At 50.9% G+C, this 13,778-nt stretch overlaps 1 protein-coding gene and 1 long non-coding RNA gene across 2 annotated transcripts in view; one reads left to right on the top strand and one right to left on the bottom strand.

The window, feature by feature from the left end:
* Positions 1-644: 644 nt before the first annotated feature.
* LOC116579923 lies at positions 645-1,924 on the bottom strand. Its single transcript, XR_004281457.1, has 2 exons — positions 1,052-1,924; positions 645-936 (listed from the first exon to the last, which is right to left on the bottom strand). It is a non-coding gene; the product is annotated as an uncharacterized LOC116579923 (long non-coding RNA).
* A 170-nt stretch (positions 1,925-2,094) lies between these two features.
* Positions 2,095-13,778, top strand: part of MBTPS1 (membrane bound transcription factor peptidase, site 1) — a 52,222-nt gene continuing 40,538 nt past the window's right edge. Inside the window, exon 1 of the mRNA XM_032325879.1 lies at positions 2,095-2,235. The gene's annotated coding sequence lies outside the window, so the exon portion shown is untranslated. The remainder of the gene's footprint in view (positions 2,236-13,778) is intronic.

The following is a 13,778-nucleotide window of genomic DNA, read 5'->3' as shown; positions in this document are numbered from 1 at the left end:
ATGTGGGAAATTAAGAACCTTTAAAACAATCTGTGAACTGAAAATTTAACAGTAAAAACGGCTGCTTCTGCTTCCTGCGGAAGAGGTTTTGTTCCATGTGTCTATTTGGGACGAGAGATTTTTTCCCCCATAGAAACAATTACTTTAAAATTACTGAAAAGTTAATGAACACCTGCGGTAGTAATTCATTAAAAGCTTGTAATTCAGCAAGAAACTTGTGCACAACCACGTGTCTGTTAAGTCTTTCGAAAGGACTAACTAGATTCCTTGATCTCATTCCCCTGATAGGTTGAGTAGATGAAAGTAGATTCTGATCATTGACTTCAGCACCCTGTAGATTGCTGCTGGTGTTCCATGAGCCATTTTACCTCATGGTGGGCATGAAAGGTTGATTGTGGTGGGTTGGAGGAAGAGCGGAAAGGGAGTCAGCAAAGAGAGAGCTCTTCGGAGGAGTCTTTCTGTTTTAATCTCCATTACTCAGAACCTTCCCACATTTTGCAACCAGGGGTTTGGGCGGTGTCATCAGTCTGGACACCATGTGCCCTCCTCAACCAAGTCCAGTCTGCCTGTGTGCCTGTCTCACTACTGGCTCAGCTGTTATTCTTTCAAATAGTACTTCGTTTGAATAAAGGTTTACCTTCCCGTGGAATTTGCAAATTCTTTATTATACCCATAAAGCATGCAGTGATTTCAGAACCGGGAGTGGTGGAAGACCGACAGACCAGGATCCTGTGGCTCTGGTCCTTTCTTTGATTTCCAAACCTCCGTTGCTCATCCCATCCCCCCTTCAGTTCATAGGGTTCTGGGGGCTGGCGGCAGTGTGCTTTTCCCTGCTTTGGGGCTTCACTATCCCGTGACAAGGGTGTTTGCAGCTCACTAGCCAAGTCAGCCTGTGACACTTGGGTTGTGTATTCAGTGGCACAGTGACTTCAAGGCCTGTTAAGAGAACCGTGGCTTAGACCAATTTACCCCACATTAGAACACCACAGTTAAGTTTAAGATCAAGTGTATTATTTGGTGGTAGCAGGCACTGCTTAACATCGAGATTTACCATGCCAAAGAGTCCAGAATTCTCCGAAGTTCCCAACATCGGGGCGATCTCAGAATGGGAAGAAGAACTTCATCAGGTGCGGGCGGGTCTAGACGTACCGAACCCGTGTTTCGTTAAACCCTCACGCTGGGAGGTGGGTACTTTGGGTAGGGCAGGTGAGGTAGAAGAGCCGCGCTGCGCCTTGCCCGAGATGAAAGCCCGTGAGTGACGGGGTGCTAACGCAGTGTGGAAGCCGGTCTGGTTAGAGAACGACCCAGGAACACCGAGTGCCCCGCGGTGCTGTCAGGCCGGCGCCCCTCTGCGTTACCGCGGGGCTGCGGGGGGTTCGGTGTTCCCGGCCGTGCAGCACATCATCTTCCAACCGCACGACCAAACCCACGCTTCCCGCCCCCCACCCGTGCCCAGCGCCGAGCGCGGCCCCTCCGGCACGTGGGCGGAGGAGGGCCCGCGATCCGTCTGGGGGAGGCCAGCGTTTCCCAGTCGAACGCACCGAGCCTCGTTTCGTCCACTAGGGTAGCCGCCGGGCATCAGGGTCCCGGCCACGCGCGGAGTGGGGCGGAGCAAGCGCAGCTGCGGCGGGGGTTTGGCCTTCCAGTGCGGGTCCCCGGGCCGGAGCCGGCCGCGTCGGGCAAATGGGCAGAGGCCTGCAGAGGGCCGTGCCTGGGGGTGCCGCCCGAGCCCGGCCCCGGCCCCGGGCCCCAGGGACAGGGCGCTGCGCTCGGAGCTCTCGGGAGTTTACGGCAAACGCTGGCGGCTCCGCCAGGACCGTCATCCGTGGGCCCGGGCCGCGCGCGGTCGCTTTCGGACCCAAAGCCCAGGGCCCACCCCACCTCCCACCAGCGCCGCCACGGACCTGGACCCAAGGCTCGCCACACCCCCTTTCCCCCTCCTGCCCCGCCCCGTCCCGGGCCGCAAGTGTCGCGAGACTTTCGTCCGTCAGCCAGCCCCGGGCCCGGCGTCCCCCGGCGTCCGGAGCGCGCACGCAGGCCGGCGCCGGGCACGCAGGGGACGCACGGCCGGCGGGGCTGGCGCTCCCGGCGCTCTCCGCCGTCGGTCTCCCCGCCCCGGTCGCGCAGTCTCGCGAGACTTGGGAGTAAACAGCCCCGAATGGAGGCGCGAGGCGTGCTCGCCGCGGAGGCGCCGTTATCCCGGGCCCGCCGGACCCGAGCCTGAGGCGGCCGCAGGTAGGTTCGGTGGCGGCTCGCTGCCCGGAGCGCCGCTCCCCCACCCGCCGGCCTGTGCAGCCGCCCGCGCGCCCGAGGCCCCGAGGCTGGGGGTGTGCGCCGGCGGCGGCCGGGGCCTCCCTGCGTCCCTGGACCCTCCGGGAGCCGCACCGGAGCGCGGGGCGGGGGACGGGACGTTTTCCCGCACCCGAGACAGCCGGTGCGGGGCCCTGTCTCCGGGCTCGCGGGGCGCTAGCTTGCTCAGCCTCCCGTTTCCTCCCGTGAGATAAACTGGAGCGCAGTGAAGCCGCGCGCCCGGCGCACCGCGGTTCCGGGCCGGCTCCCGCAGGGGCCGCGGTCACGTTTCCAGCGACCTCGCTTCTTCGCGAGCCCGGGTCTGAGCTCACTGCCCAGCGTGCCGATTTTCAGCAGTGCAGTGCGGGAAGCTGCTGGGCAAGGAGGGCCCGAGGGACTCCTGCCTTGCCCTGTCGTGTCTGTGCTCCCCGCGACCGGGGTAGCGTATGATAGATTTTCCACATCATTTTTATGAAGATGCTTACCCTTCGTTTTGGTGAGAGCCCCTGGGAATGGCGGCCAGTTTGTCCGTGCAAATTACGTTAAATACTTTAGGTTCCGAGCGACGCTTCCAAGTGCAGCAGAGTGGCGTGGGATCGCGGAGCTGAACTCCGTAGAATCGGTCTTCCCGGGGCCCTGCATTAGCCTTCGCCGTGCCGTAAGCAGCCCCCGTGCGGGGTCTCCGTTTGCATTTGTCTCGGAGTGAGGAGCTTGCGGAACTGATTCTTGCCAACTTTTTTTTTTTTTTTTTTTAATCTGCAGCACACGTTCTGTCTCTATTTTACAATTTAAAAAAATTTTATTAACATATAATGTATTATCAGCCCCAGGGGGACTGTCTGTGAATCTCCAGGTTTACACACTTCACAGCACTCACCATAGCACATACCTTCCCCAGTGTCCATAACCCCACTCTCTCTCTCTCTATTTTAAGTGGGAGCTTTGTTCAGGTCAAATTTACATACCATAAAATTCACCTCTTTTTTTTTTTTTTTTTTTTTTTTTTTTTTTTTTTTTTTTTTTTTTTTTAAATTTTTTTTTATATTTTTTTTTTTTTTTTTAAGATTTTATTTATTTATTTGACAGAGAGAGAGATCACAAGTAGGCAGAGAGGCAGGCAGAGAGAGAGAGAGAAGCAGGCTCCCTGCTGAGCAGAGAGCCCGATGCGGGGCTCGATCCCAGGACACTGAGATCATGACCTGAGCCGAAGGCAGCGGCTTAATCCACTGAGCCACCCAGGCGCCCCAAATTCACCTCTTTTAAGTGTACTTATTCAGTGACCGCCCTCAAACACCCCCCCCCCCCCCCCCGAGTTGTGCGGTCCTCCCCACACTCTTAGAACACTCTTAGAACATTTTCCTCACCCCTGAAAGATCCCGGTGCTCATGTTCAGTCACTACCCATTTCTGACCCTAGCCCCAGGCAGTCACTAATCTGCTCTCTGACTCCCTGAACTTGTCTCTTGACTATTTCACTAAGGTGGGATCATCTGTGGCCTTTGTGTCTGTAAGCGGCCTCAGTCAGTGGGACTCGTGCCCGTTAGGCCTCTGCATTGCACTCCCCGTGCATCTCTCATATTCAGGAGTTGGCTGTATCTGTGAAAAAAGAAATTTTCATCTAGTGCTTGCAGAACCTTTGAAACACCTGGGGCCCCGTGGGATCAAGCTAGAGCTCTTCTGGCTAAGTTTTTAGCATTCCCTTCAAACTCACATGTTGTTTGATTCCGTCTTCTATCATTCTCAGGGTAGATAGTTACTGCTCTGTCCCGCCTGCTGCCCCTTCGGTGTGGCAGCCACAGTTAAGTGTCACAAATAGAATAACAAGCTAGGAGGGGGAACACGCAGGTGAACTGCACCTGGCTTCCACCTGTGTCCCGTGTGGGGTTTTTAGGGGGAGATTTGCAATTGCCTCTTTGCACCAGGAGAGAGTTGAGATACTATTTGTATTTCATTGGAAAAACGACAACTCTCCAACCCTTCGTGACCTGAAATCTTAATTAGGGATGGGAAGCTAGACCTTGCATTTGGGGGTTGGGTGGGGTGCTTGGTATGCTTCAGCATCTTGCCTGAGACAGGCCAAGGAGGTGGGAAAAACAGGTCGATTTTCCCTCCTCTGTGGCCTAATCAGTTTTGACGTGCTGCAGAGATCTGGATTACCTGGAGTTACTAATCCTGACGGTGTCTTTGCTTTAGGAAATGAGTTTCTAGTAAAGTGAGAGTACTGGCTTTGGAGGTGCCTGCCTCCTGCGGCTCACTAGTACTGGGTGACTGAAGGATCCGGAGAACAAGGAGATGGGCACAGCACTTGTGGAAGAATGAAGGACAGTGTAGACAAGCACCTCTTCACCCTGGCATTGTTGACTCTTGGGGCCGAATTGCTTGTTTTGTCCCCTTACAAAAGCCAATGGACAGAATGTGCCAGAAGGAATGGTTCGGTCAGCCTGAAGAACACACCTTTATTTCAGGATTGTGCTGTCTGGCATCGTTTGAATGTTAGCCGGTTAAACAATGGTAGTACAGCCAAGGACGCAATTAGTTATGAAAGTACAGCCAAAGTTGAACTGAACTGAATGCTACTCTTTCGTGGCCTAAACACAATTCCGTTTTCTCTGGCGCTATTTCAGTAAAGGTTCATTAGAAAAAGCGGTGTGTCTGTGTACCTAGATGACTGTCAGGTGATATCAGTGATTTCCTCTGCCCTGAATTGTGTTCTTATTTGCAAAGAAATGATTTCAGATATACTTTAGCCATACCCAGAATTATAATCTGAGTGATACTCTCTTATAATGCAAAGTCGAGGCACCTGAGCCGCACGGAGTGTTAGCTGCCAGACCAGCGGTTTGCCCAGGTCACGAACACATTTCCTCTCCTTGGTCTCGTTTTCGCTCATAGCTCCTTAAATCTTCTTCCTGGCATGTATTGTTCAAACTGTTTATTTTCCATTTAGTATTTGATGTCAAATATGTTTTGGATTACACCTGCCTTAGAGGAATACTTACTAACAGAAAATCCATAATTGTGCAAATACCATCTTACAGGGCATACCTTTGTTTGGAAAGATCACCAGGTCACCTACGTAAAGAATTTATAGGAATTAAATCCAGTAAACTGTGGATCCAGTAACAGCTCTAAGCAGGCCATCTGAGTAGGTGATACGGCCCATGATAAGCCTGTTCAGAATGAATGAGCAAAAAGCTTGGCCTGGAGCTCTAAGGTAGACACAGACAGATTTTTTAACACAATTCCTAGGAAATGGATCCCTTTTAAGCTCTGTGTATACAGATAAAACCAAGTCTTTGGGGTGCCTGGCTGGCTCAGTTAGTGGAGGGTGTGACTCACTCTCAGGGTTGTGAATTTGAGCCCCATGTTAGGCATCTTAGAGATTACTTAAAGATAAACAATTTATTTAAAAAAAAAAAAAAAAACCCTAGCCTTTATTTTGACTTAACCAGAAAATTTGTTTTTCTATAAAATTTATTTTAAAAGGTTTAGTAAAGTACCTTAAGTAGTTATTTTACCTAATTATGGAAGTGTAACAGGCTCTTTGTAATATTGTAAATACTAGAACTAAGACCCTAACTCCCTGTACTGCTGGCATGGAGACGGAGGACCATGTTACCTTGTGGCAGAGATCTTCTCCTGTTCCTTTTCTCCTGTGCATATAGATACATTATTTAAAAATAGAAATTTGGGTCATTGTGAGCTGTTTTACTTAATATTGCATTATCCTTTCCCCATATGCTTTGGGAAGTATATTCGAGACCTGTGGCTGTGCTAACAAATTTCTACAAACTTTGTGGTTTAAAACAACACCAGTTTATTATCTTACGGTTCTGGAGGTCGGTTGTCCAAAATCAGTGTCGCTGGGCTGATGTTAGGGTGTCGGGAGGGCTTCCGTCCTTCTGGAGGCTCCAGGAGAGATTGTTTCCTTCCCTTTTGGGGTTTCTAGGGGCACCTGCGGTCCTTGGCTCCTGGCCTCCTCTTCTTACTGCCTCAGCCTCTGGCTTCCATCATCTCTCCTGCTTTCGGTGGAGAAGTAGCTTAGTGGGCCTGCGTCTTGTAAAGACTCTTGCACTTACGTTGGTCCCGCTTGGATAATCCAGAATACACTTCCTGTTTTAAGATCCTTAGTTTAATCATACGTGCAGAATCTCTTTGGCCGTATAAAGTAACATTTACGGGTTCTGGGGATGAGGATGTGGATAGCTTTGGGGACTGTTATGCAGCCTTCCAGAGGAATGTCTTTGCTGTAGCTGCACAGCATTTCGGAGGCCCGGTTAATTAATCAGTTAGCTGGTCTCCTGTTGCACATTTGGATACTCTGTAGCTTTTCCTGGTTGTAATCTTTGGGTGTAAATCATTGTATGCTTTCAGATTCACACTTCTGTGGAATGAATTTCTAGGGGAGATTTTATTTTTATTCTTTAAAAATTTTTTTAAAAAAAGATTTTATTTATTTATTTGACAGAGATAACAAGCAGGTGGAGAGGCAGGCAGAGAGAAAGGGAGAAGCAGGCTCCCCCTGCTGAGCAGAGAGCCCGACACGGGGCTCGATCCCAGGTCCCTGAGATCATGACCTGAGCGGAAGGCAGAGGCCCTACCCACTGAGCCACCCAGTTGCCCCTTTAAAAAAGATTTTAAAGAGAGAGTATGTGTATGCGTGCGCTTTTGAGCTGAGCGGAGGGCAGAGGGAGACGGAGAGAGTATCAAGCAGACTCGGCCTGAATACAGAGCCCCACACAGAGCTTGGTCCTGTGACCCTGAGATCTGGACCAGTGTTGAAACCAAGAGTTGGACACTTAACCAAGTGTGCCACCAGAGCGCCTTTCCAGGGGAGGTTTTAGAAAAGCAGAGTAACCTACCTTATAAGAGGGTGGCCTCCATGCCAGACCAGTCGAGTTCCAGCCTGGCTTTCCCACTCACTGCCACTTGGCTCTAGGCACGGTGCTGAGCCACTGTGGGCACCTCCGTGTTCTCATCTGGAAGCGGGGGGTTAGTTACAGGTTGTGAAGGTTGCTTAAGCTCGTGCTTGCCGCAGAATAAATGCTCTTTGTGTTAAGTTTTTATCGTTATTTCTGGATTTATTAGGAAAGGGTTTTCCATTTTTAAGACTTTTAATACATATTGGTAAATGTTCTAAAAGGTAGCAGGTTTTTTTACATTCACTCACAACATATGAGAGTCCTCCTTTTATTGGCTTGACTTCTTAAGCATGATTTGTGTTTTATCCTGGTGTCTCAGTTTATGTCTCTGACAATGTTACTTGATTTTTATAAACAAACAAAACAGATAGTGACTGATAAGTTCAGGGAACTGTTGGTTACCAGAGCGGGGAGGGGTTGCGGGGCAGGAGAAATAGGTGAAGGGGAGTGGGAGGTACGGACCTGCGGTTATGAACAAGTCGGATGTCAGGCACAGCTGCGCTGCAGTAACTCCGTGTGTGATAGGTGCTAGCCAGACTTCGGGGGATCACTTCCAGTGTGTGAGAATATCAGAACACCAGCTGATGAGCCCTGAAAAGTACTAGGATAGTCTGTGTCATTGACACTTCAGTTTTCAAGAAGTTTCTTGATCTAATGTAAATAGTGGGAACACTGCAGTCAGTTTTAACAAATTTACTTTGCCATGAAACTTTTCAGGCGTCCTTTCAATTCGTTAGAAGGGGAATGAGTTTGAATTTCCCTTTGACTAGCTCAGTCACATCTGTTGGGCTGTTAGGATGTCATTCTGTGTGACGGTTGACATGCGTGAGTCTGTCTGACATGGTGTGTAGTCTGGTCGTGCACAGTGGGCAGCTCAGACGGAGTACCAGAAGAGAGCCTAAATTGCCCTCTCCACCTTTTTAAAATTTAATACTGCTATCTTTCTCATTCATTCCTATCAGCTGAGACTAAATATAAGACTTCTTTTTCTCTTTCTTCTTCTTCTTCTTCTTTTTTTTTTCTTCATATTTTGGAAACAATTTCAATCTACCAGAAAGGTTCCAGGAACAGCACGAGCCTTTTCCCCCTCTGAACCATTTGTGAAAGCAAGTTGCAGACCTGATACCAATTATCCCCAGATACTTCACGGGGCATTTCCTGCACGCACAGTCCTTACGCAATCAAAGCGCAGCCTTCAGGTGCAGGAAATGAGTCCCGATACACCCGCCCCCCCGCCGTGTCGTCCCAGGCGGGCTCCCGTCCAGGTTTGCCAGCTGTTCTGGCAGTGCCTTCACGGCCGAGGGACCTAGTTGAGAACCTCAGGTTCAGTTACCGGTCGAGTCTCCTGAGTCTCCTTCTGTCTGCAGCTGTGTCTCAGCATTCCTTGGCTCGCCTCACCTTCCTTGGTAATTTTGAGAATTCCAGGCGTTGGCTTTGAAGACTGTCCCTTGTTGGCTTCTGCTCTTTCCTCCTGATGTGACTCAGGTTGTGTGTCTTTGGCAGGACCCGCCAGGCGGTGCTGGCCTCTTCAGTCACCTGCTCCATGTACCTAGGTCCATTTGTGCCCTGGCTGGCCAAGTTGGTGAAGCTTCTCTGCTGTAGGAGAAGCAGCTTGTCCCTTTGGAAATCAGGATGTTGTTGGGAGGCATGCTGGGACTCTGTGAATACCTCATTCTTCAGGCTTCCAGCTTGCTTATAAATGTTACTGTGGATGCTTGTTTTGTATTTTCTGCAGTGGCTTAACATCTGTTACTTTCATTGTTTATTTTGACGCTCCGGCTGCCCCTCGCTGGCCTCTCTGGTCCTCAGACACACTCCCGTCACTCTCGGAGCGCTTCCTCGCTCTGTGGCCCACGATGTTCCAGACTCCGCTGGCCACTCGCCTGGAACCAGGAGCCTGGTTTCTTGCAATGGAGAATGACATTTAGAAAACCAGTTCTGGGGGGCCTGGGTGGTGCCATCAGCGTCTGACTCTTGGTTTCGGCCCAGGTCTGACCTTGGGGTCACAGGATGGAGCACCAGCGTGGGGATCCGTGGTCCGCACAGTGTCTTCTTGAGTTTCTCTCCTCCTTTCCGTCTGTCTCCTCGTGCGAGCGTGTTCTCTCTCCCTCTCTCAAATTAATGAATCTTAAAAAAAGAGAAAAAGAAAAGGAAACCAGTTCTGGGTACTACTGGATGGGCTCCCTCCTGTTGGGCTGCCACTTCTCCCGTGCCCTTGCAGTAGAGCTAGGAAATGCGCGCGCACACACACACACACACACACTCTCTCCCATATGTTCATTTCTACGTCTGTCTGTCTGTGTAATGAGAACCCAGAGTTCACACTGGTGCTTCAGCTTCAGTCTGATCCTGTGTGGGTCTTTCAGGTGTTTTCCCGTATTCGTACCTATGCCTTTCTTCTCTGCCAGTAGAAAGCTGCTTCCCGGGGCGCCTGGGTGGCTCAGTGGGTTAAGCCGCTGCCTTCGGCTCAGGTCATGATCTCAGGGTCCTGGGATCGAGTCCCGCATCGGGCTCTCTGCTCAGCGGGGAGCCTGCTTCCCTCTCTCTCTCTCTCTGCCTGCCTCTCCGACTACTTGTGATTTCTCTCTGTCAAATCAATAAATAAAATCTTTAAAAAAAAAAAAAAAAAGAAAGAAAGCTGCTTCCCATTATCTGTAAATACTTATTTGATGAGTTTCCTGCTTTCACGGCTATCACCCCAGTCAGGCTCCGACCCCCTCTCCTGGTGCCTCTGCCCCGCACGCCTTCCTTGTCTCTCAAGACGCCATCCCCCCGCCCCAGCCACCAGGCCGCCATGGCTCTCCGTCAGCATCTCACCTTCTTGCCGTCGGCTGGATTATGCAGAAAGGGAGGAAGAAAAGGAAGGACAGAACTCTTGTTAAAAAGTATATCTTTTCCTGTGTATGTATGTCTGCGCCTCTTTTTATATGCCGCGTAGCCGCTGCCATGCTCGTGGCTCGACAGTGAGGCCAGCTCGGGGTGGTGCTCCGAAGGTTTGTGTCGCGTCGTGAGAGCCGGTGGGATGACTGCTTGTTGGCACAGGCGAGGCCATGTTTCAGTTGCGGGAGCTGCGGTCAGCGCCCTTGAAGCCCCTGTAGGACAGTGTGGGGACGGGCTGTCTTCAGAACAGGCCAGCAGTGCGGCGGCCGGCCCTGCGACCTCGGTGCTGGTGGCGTTGTTTGCCAGCCTCTGTGCCCCTGGTGGCGGTTTTGTTTTCTTAAAAGCAAATTTATATTTCGAAGTCCTCTTATTCTGGGATTGGGAAACCACAGAAACTTCAGTATCTGTTGTCAGAATTTTTTTTTTTTTAAGAATTTTTATTTATTTGACAGAGAGGTCACAAGCAGGCAGAGAGGCAGGCAGAGAGAGAGGAGGAAGCAGGCTCCCCACCGAGCAGAGAGCCCAACATGGGGCTCGATCCCAGGACTGTGGGATCACGACCTGAGCTGAAGGCAGAGACCCTCTGAGCCACCCAGGTGCCCCTGTTGTCAGAATTTTTTAGGAGCCATGGGTCTTCGACAAGAATGTCTTCTTAGAACCTAGATTTTCATTCACCTTGAAAGACTGTAAGCAGGTCAGCCATATCCAAACCGAAGAGAGGTGTGTCCTTGTCTCACTGTTTCCAGCCTTAGCCCCTTGGCACTTTTCCGCCTGAGGGCTGCTGGTGGCTTTGGAGTTAGGGGCGGGTACATGGTCAGAGCTCAGCACCTGCCAGTCTTCCCCAGACCAGCTTTGCCTGCACCTTCTCCATCTCCATCAGGGGCAGATGCCCATCTGTGTTTGGACGGAAGGCCTCGGTGTTGTCCTTGGCTCCTCGGGTGCGCACCCCCAGTCTGGCTGTCCGCAGATTGTCTCACTGCGGTCACCTCCGTCACGTGCCCCCCCTTCATTGCTCCTTCTGCCCCGGCCTGAGCCGGCGTCGTCATGGGAGCCATCCAGTCCGTCTCCTGTGTCTGCCTGTGCCCCCCCTCCTTACAGAAGCCAGAGTGAACCAGTTCACGGGCAGACCAGCTGGGGTGGCTTCTCTGCCCAGATCCTGCTTTCTCTCCCACTCGGAGTGAAAGCTGAGGTCCTTTCTCTGACCTGCAAGGCCCTTCCCGGTTTGTCTCCCCACCAGTCCCGTCTCCCGTTTTGTCTGATTTCCGCCTCCTCTCCCTGCTCCAGCCGCACCGGCCCCTTCGCTTTCCTTACACAGAGCAGGCATGTTCCTTGCCTTGGGCCCTTGGATTCGCCGTGCCCGGTGCTGCCAGTACTCTGCCCAGCTGGCCTGGCCAGCTTCCTGCTTCCGCTGGGTCCTTCCTCAGAGGCCCCCTCCCAGGCTGGCACACACACACACACACACACACACACACACACTGGGTCAGCGCCGTGAGCTCGGAGGCTTGGGTTGGGTTTTGTTGGCTGCTGTGTCCCTGCCGCCTGCTCAGTGGCTCTGTGACTCGCACCTTAAAGGAGCTGGGCGGGTGAGCGGAGCTGCTCAGCAGCCCCGGCCGGCTCTGCGCACCCCACTCTCGTTGCTTCCTGCCGGTTCTGCTCAGAGGTCACACCTGCTTGCCCTGCCTGCTTCCCACCGTCTTTCCATCCCCAGACTGGCACACTGTGGTCTCCCTCCTCGTGCGATGACTCGCTGATCCTTTGCACATCCCGTGTTTTTCTGGTCTGTGATGTAGCTTCGTTCAGGCTGCTCCCCTTCTTCCTCCTCATTTCCATGCTTGCGGCTCTGCTGGCTCAGGTTCTGCGAGGGTGCCCCCCGGCTCGTCCGCAGGAGCTCACGTTTCACCCAGAGGAGCTCTTGGTGCAGCATCCTGGCCCTGCGCGGGCCTCCTCTCCAGTGTCTTCCTGCTCCTTGTTCAGCTGTTTGCACTCATTGTCAGCCGCTTTGCTGGATCCCACCTTGATCTTGCTAATAAGCACGATATACGATTGTAGAATTTTTTTTTTAAAAGATTTTATTTATTTATTTGACAGAGAGAGATCACAAGTAGGCAGAGAGGCAGGCAGAGAGAGAGGAGGAAGCAGGCTCCCTGCCGAGCAAGGAGCCCGATGTAGGGCTCGATCCCAGGACCCTGAGGTCATGACTTGAGCTGAAGGCAGCGGCTTAACTGCCTGAGCCACCCAGGCGCCCCACGATTATAGAATTTAATCGCATAGATTAATGTAGAACATCTTAGGGATATTGCGGTGTCCTATTTTCAAAAACCTAGAAAGTTTTCTTTTTGGGAGAGAGCTGATTATCTTAGGGATTTTTAAAGTTTAAAAACCCTCAGACCTTTTCTTCCTGTTTCTCTGTCTTGTGAAGTTGGTCTCCTGGCCCAGTTGTAGAATGCCAGCCTTCCCTTCCACACGGGCTGCGCTGTGTAGTAGCTGTCCGGACCCTTGTGTGAATTAAGAGTAGGTTTAATGACAGTAGATGTGACACAATTAGATAAGATGGGCTTACTAGTTTCATTCACTAATACTTGTTACATGTAGCCCAAATATGTCATAGATTCTTCACCTCGAGGCAGGAGAGAGAAAGAGATTTATTTTTCTAAAAACTTCCCTTCATTGAGAGACCTGTTTAAGTCGTTTGCACTGTAAGTTCATGTAACATGACATGAGAAGTCTTCTCACTGGTGCTGAGCTCTGTCTTCTTTGACCACTTGTCCTGTAACGGACGCATGTCCCTCCTGTGACTCTGTGCCGTGATGGGCCATTGCTGCAGATACCAGGTATAAGCCGAAAAAATTGGGGTTTGCTCCCAAGCGTATCGCCACGCAGTATGTTGGGAGTGGCTTTTTGGGCGCCCCCTGTTGCCTTTCTTTACGCTTTCTGTTCTGATCTCTGGTGTTAATTACTTTGTTCTTGTGGTTTGACATTTTTATTGTTGTTATTCTTGTTGATACGGAAATAACTTTTAGAATTTCGTTTCTGTCTGATGAGCTTCATTCAACCCGCCTTAGTCCTAGTGCCGGAGAAGGCCCGCTTTCAGGGTCGTGCGGGCCTCCAGCGGTGAAGTCCTAGAGAGTAACCCTACAGGCTGTTTTAGAAACTGTAACTATGAGTGTTTTCCTGTGAATAGATGCACGTATGAATAATTCCATAAGCCACAAAGTCCTCGTTACTCCAAAGTACCAGTTGCTGCCAGAAGGAAGGGTTTTTAATTCTGTACCTCTGTTTAAAGAGGGCTGACTGACTCTTGGTCCTGAGTGTTTTCTTTTTAGAAACAACTTAGCAGTATAAGGCCTGTCCTGTTCAATTGATTGTGTTCCCCTTGCTGGATTATTTATGTTTCTGGTAGGATCAGTGCAACAGATCTTTCTGGACGTGCTACAGCTGGCATCATTTTCTTTCCTTTTTTTTTTTTTTTTTAATTGCCAGTCTGTTTTTCATTGTGAAGAATGATCATTTTTCTGCCATTCAGATATTTGAAAGGTATCTGTGCCTGTATGTAATTTAACACTCAGATAACACTTTCTTTGGCAGCAGTGTACCTCATGACATTTTCTCTTGTATTACTTCCGGGAAAGAGGTAATCTGGTTTTACAACCTATTTGGCAGGTTAAATCCCTTTAAGGTGAGGCTTCAT

The sequence above is a fragment of the Mustela erminea genome, chromosome 19 (genome assembly GCF_009829155.1).
Source record: "Mustela erminea isolate mMusErm1 chromosome 19, mMusErm1.Pri, whole genome shotgun sequence".
Taxonomy (NCBI): Eukaryota; Metazoa; Chordata; class Mammalia; order Carnivora; family Mustelidae; genus Mustela; species Mustela erminea.
The sequence above is the reverse complement of the archived record's forward strand: the minus strand, read 5'-3'. Positions and strand labels throughout refer to the sequence as shown.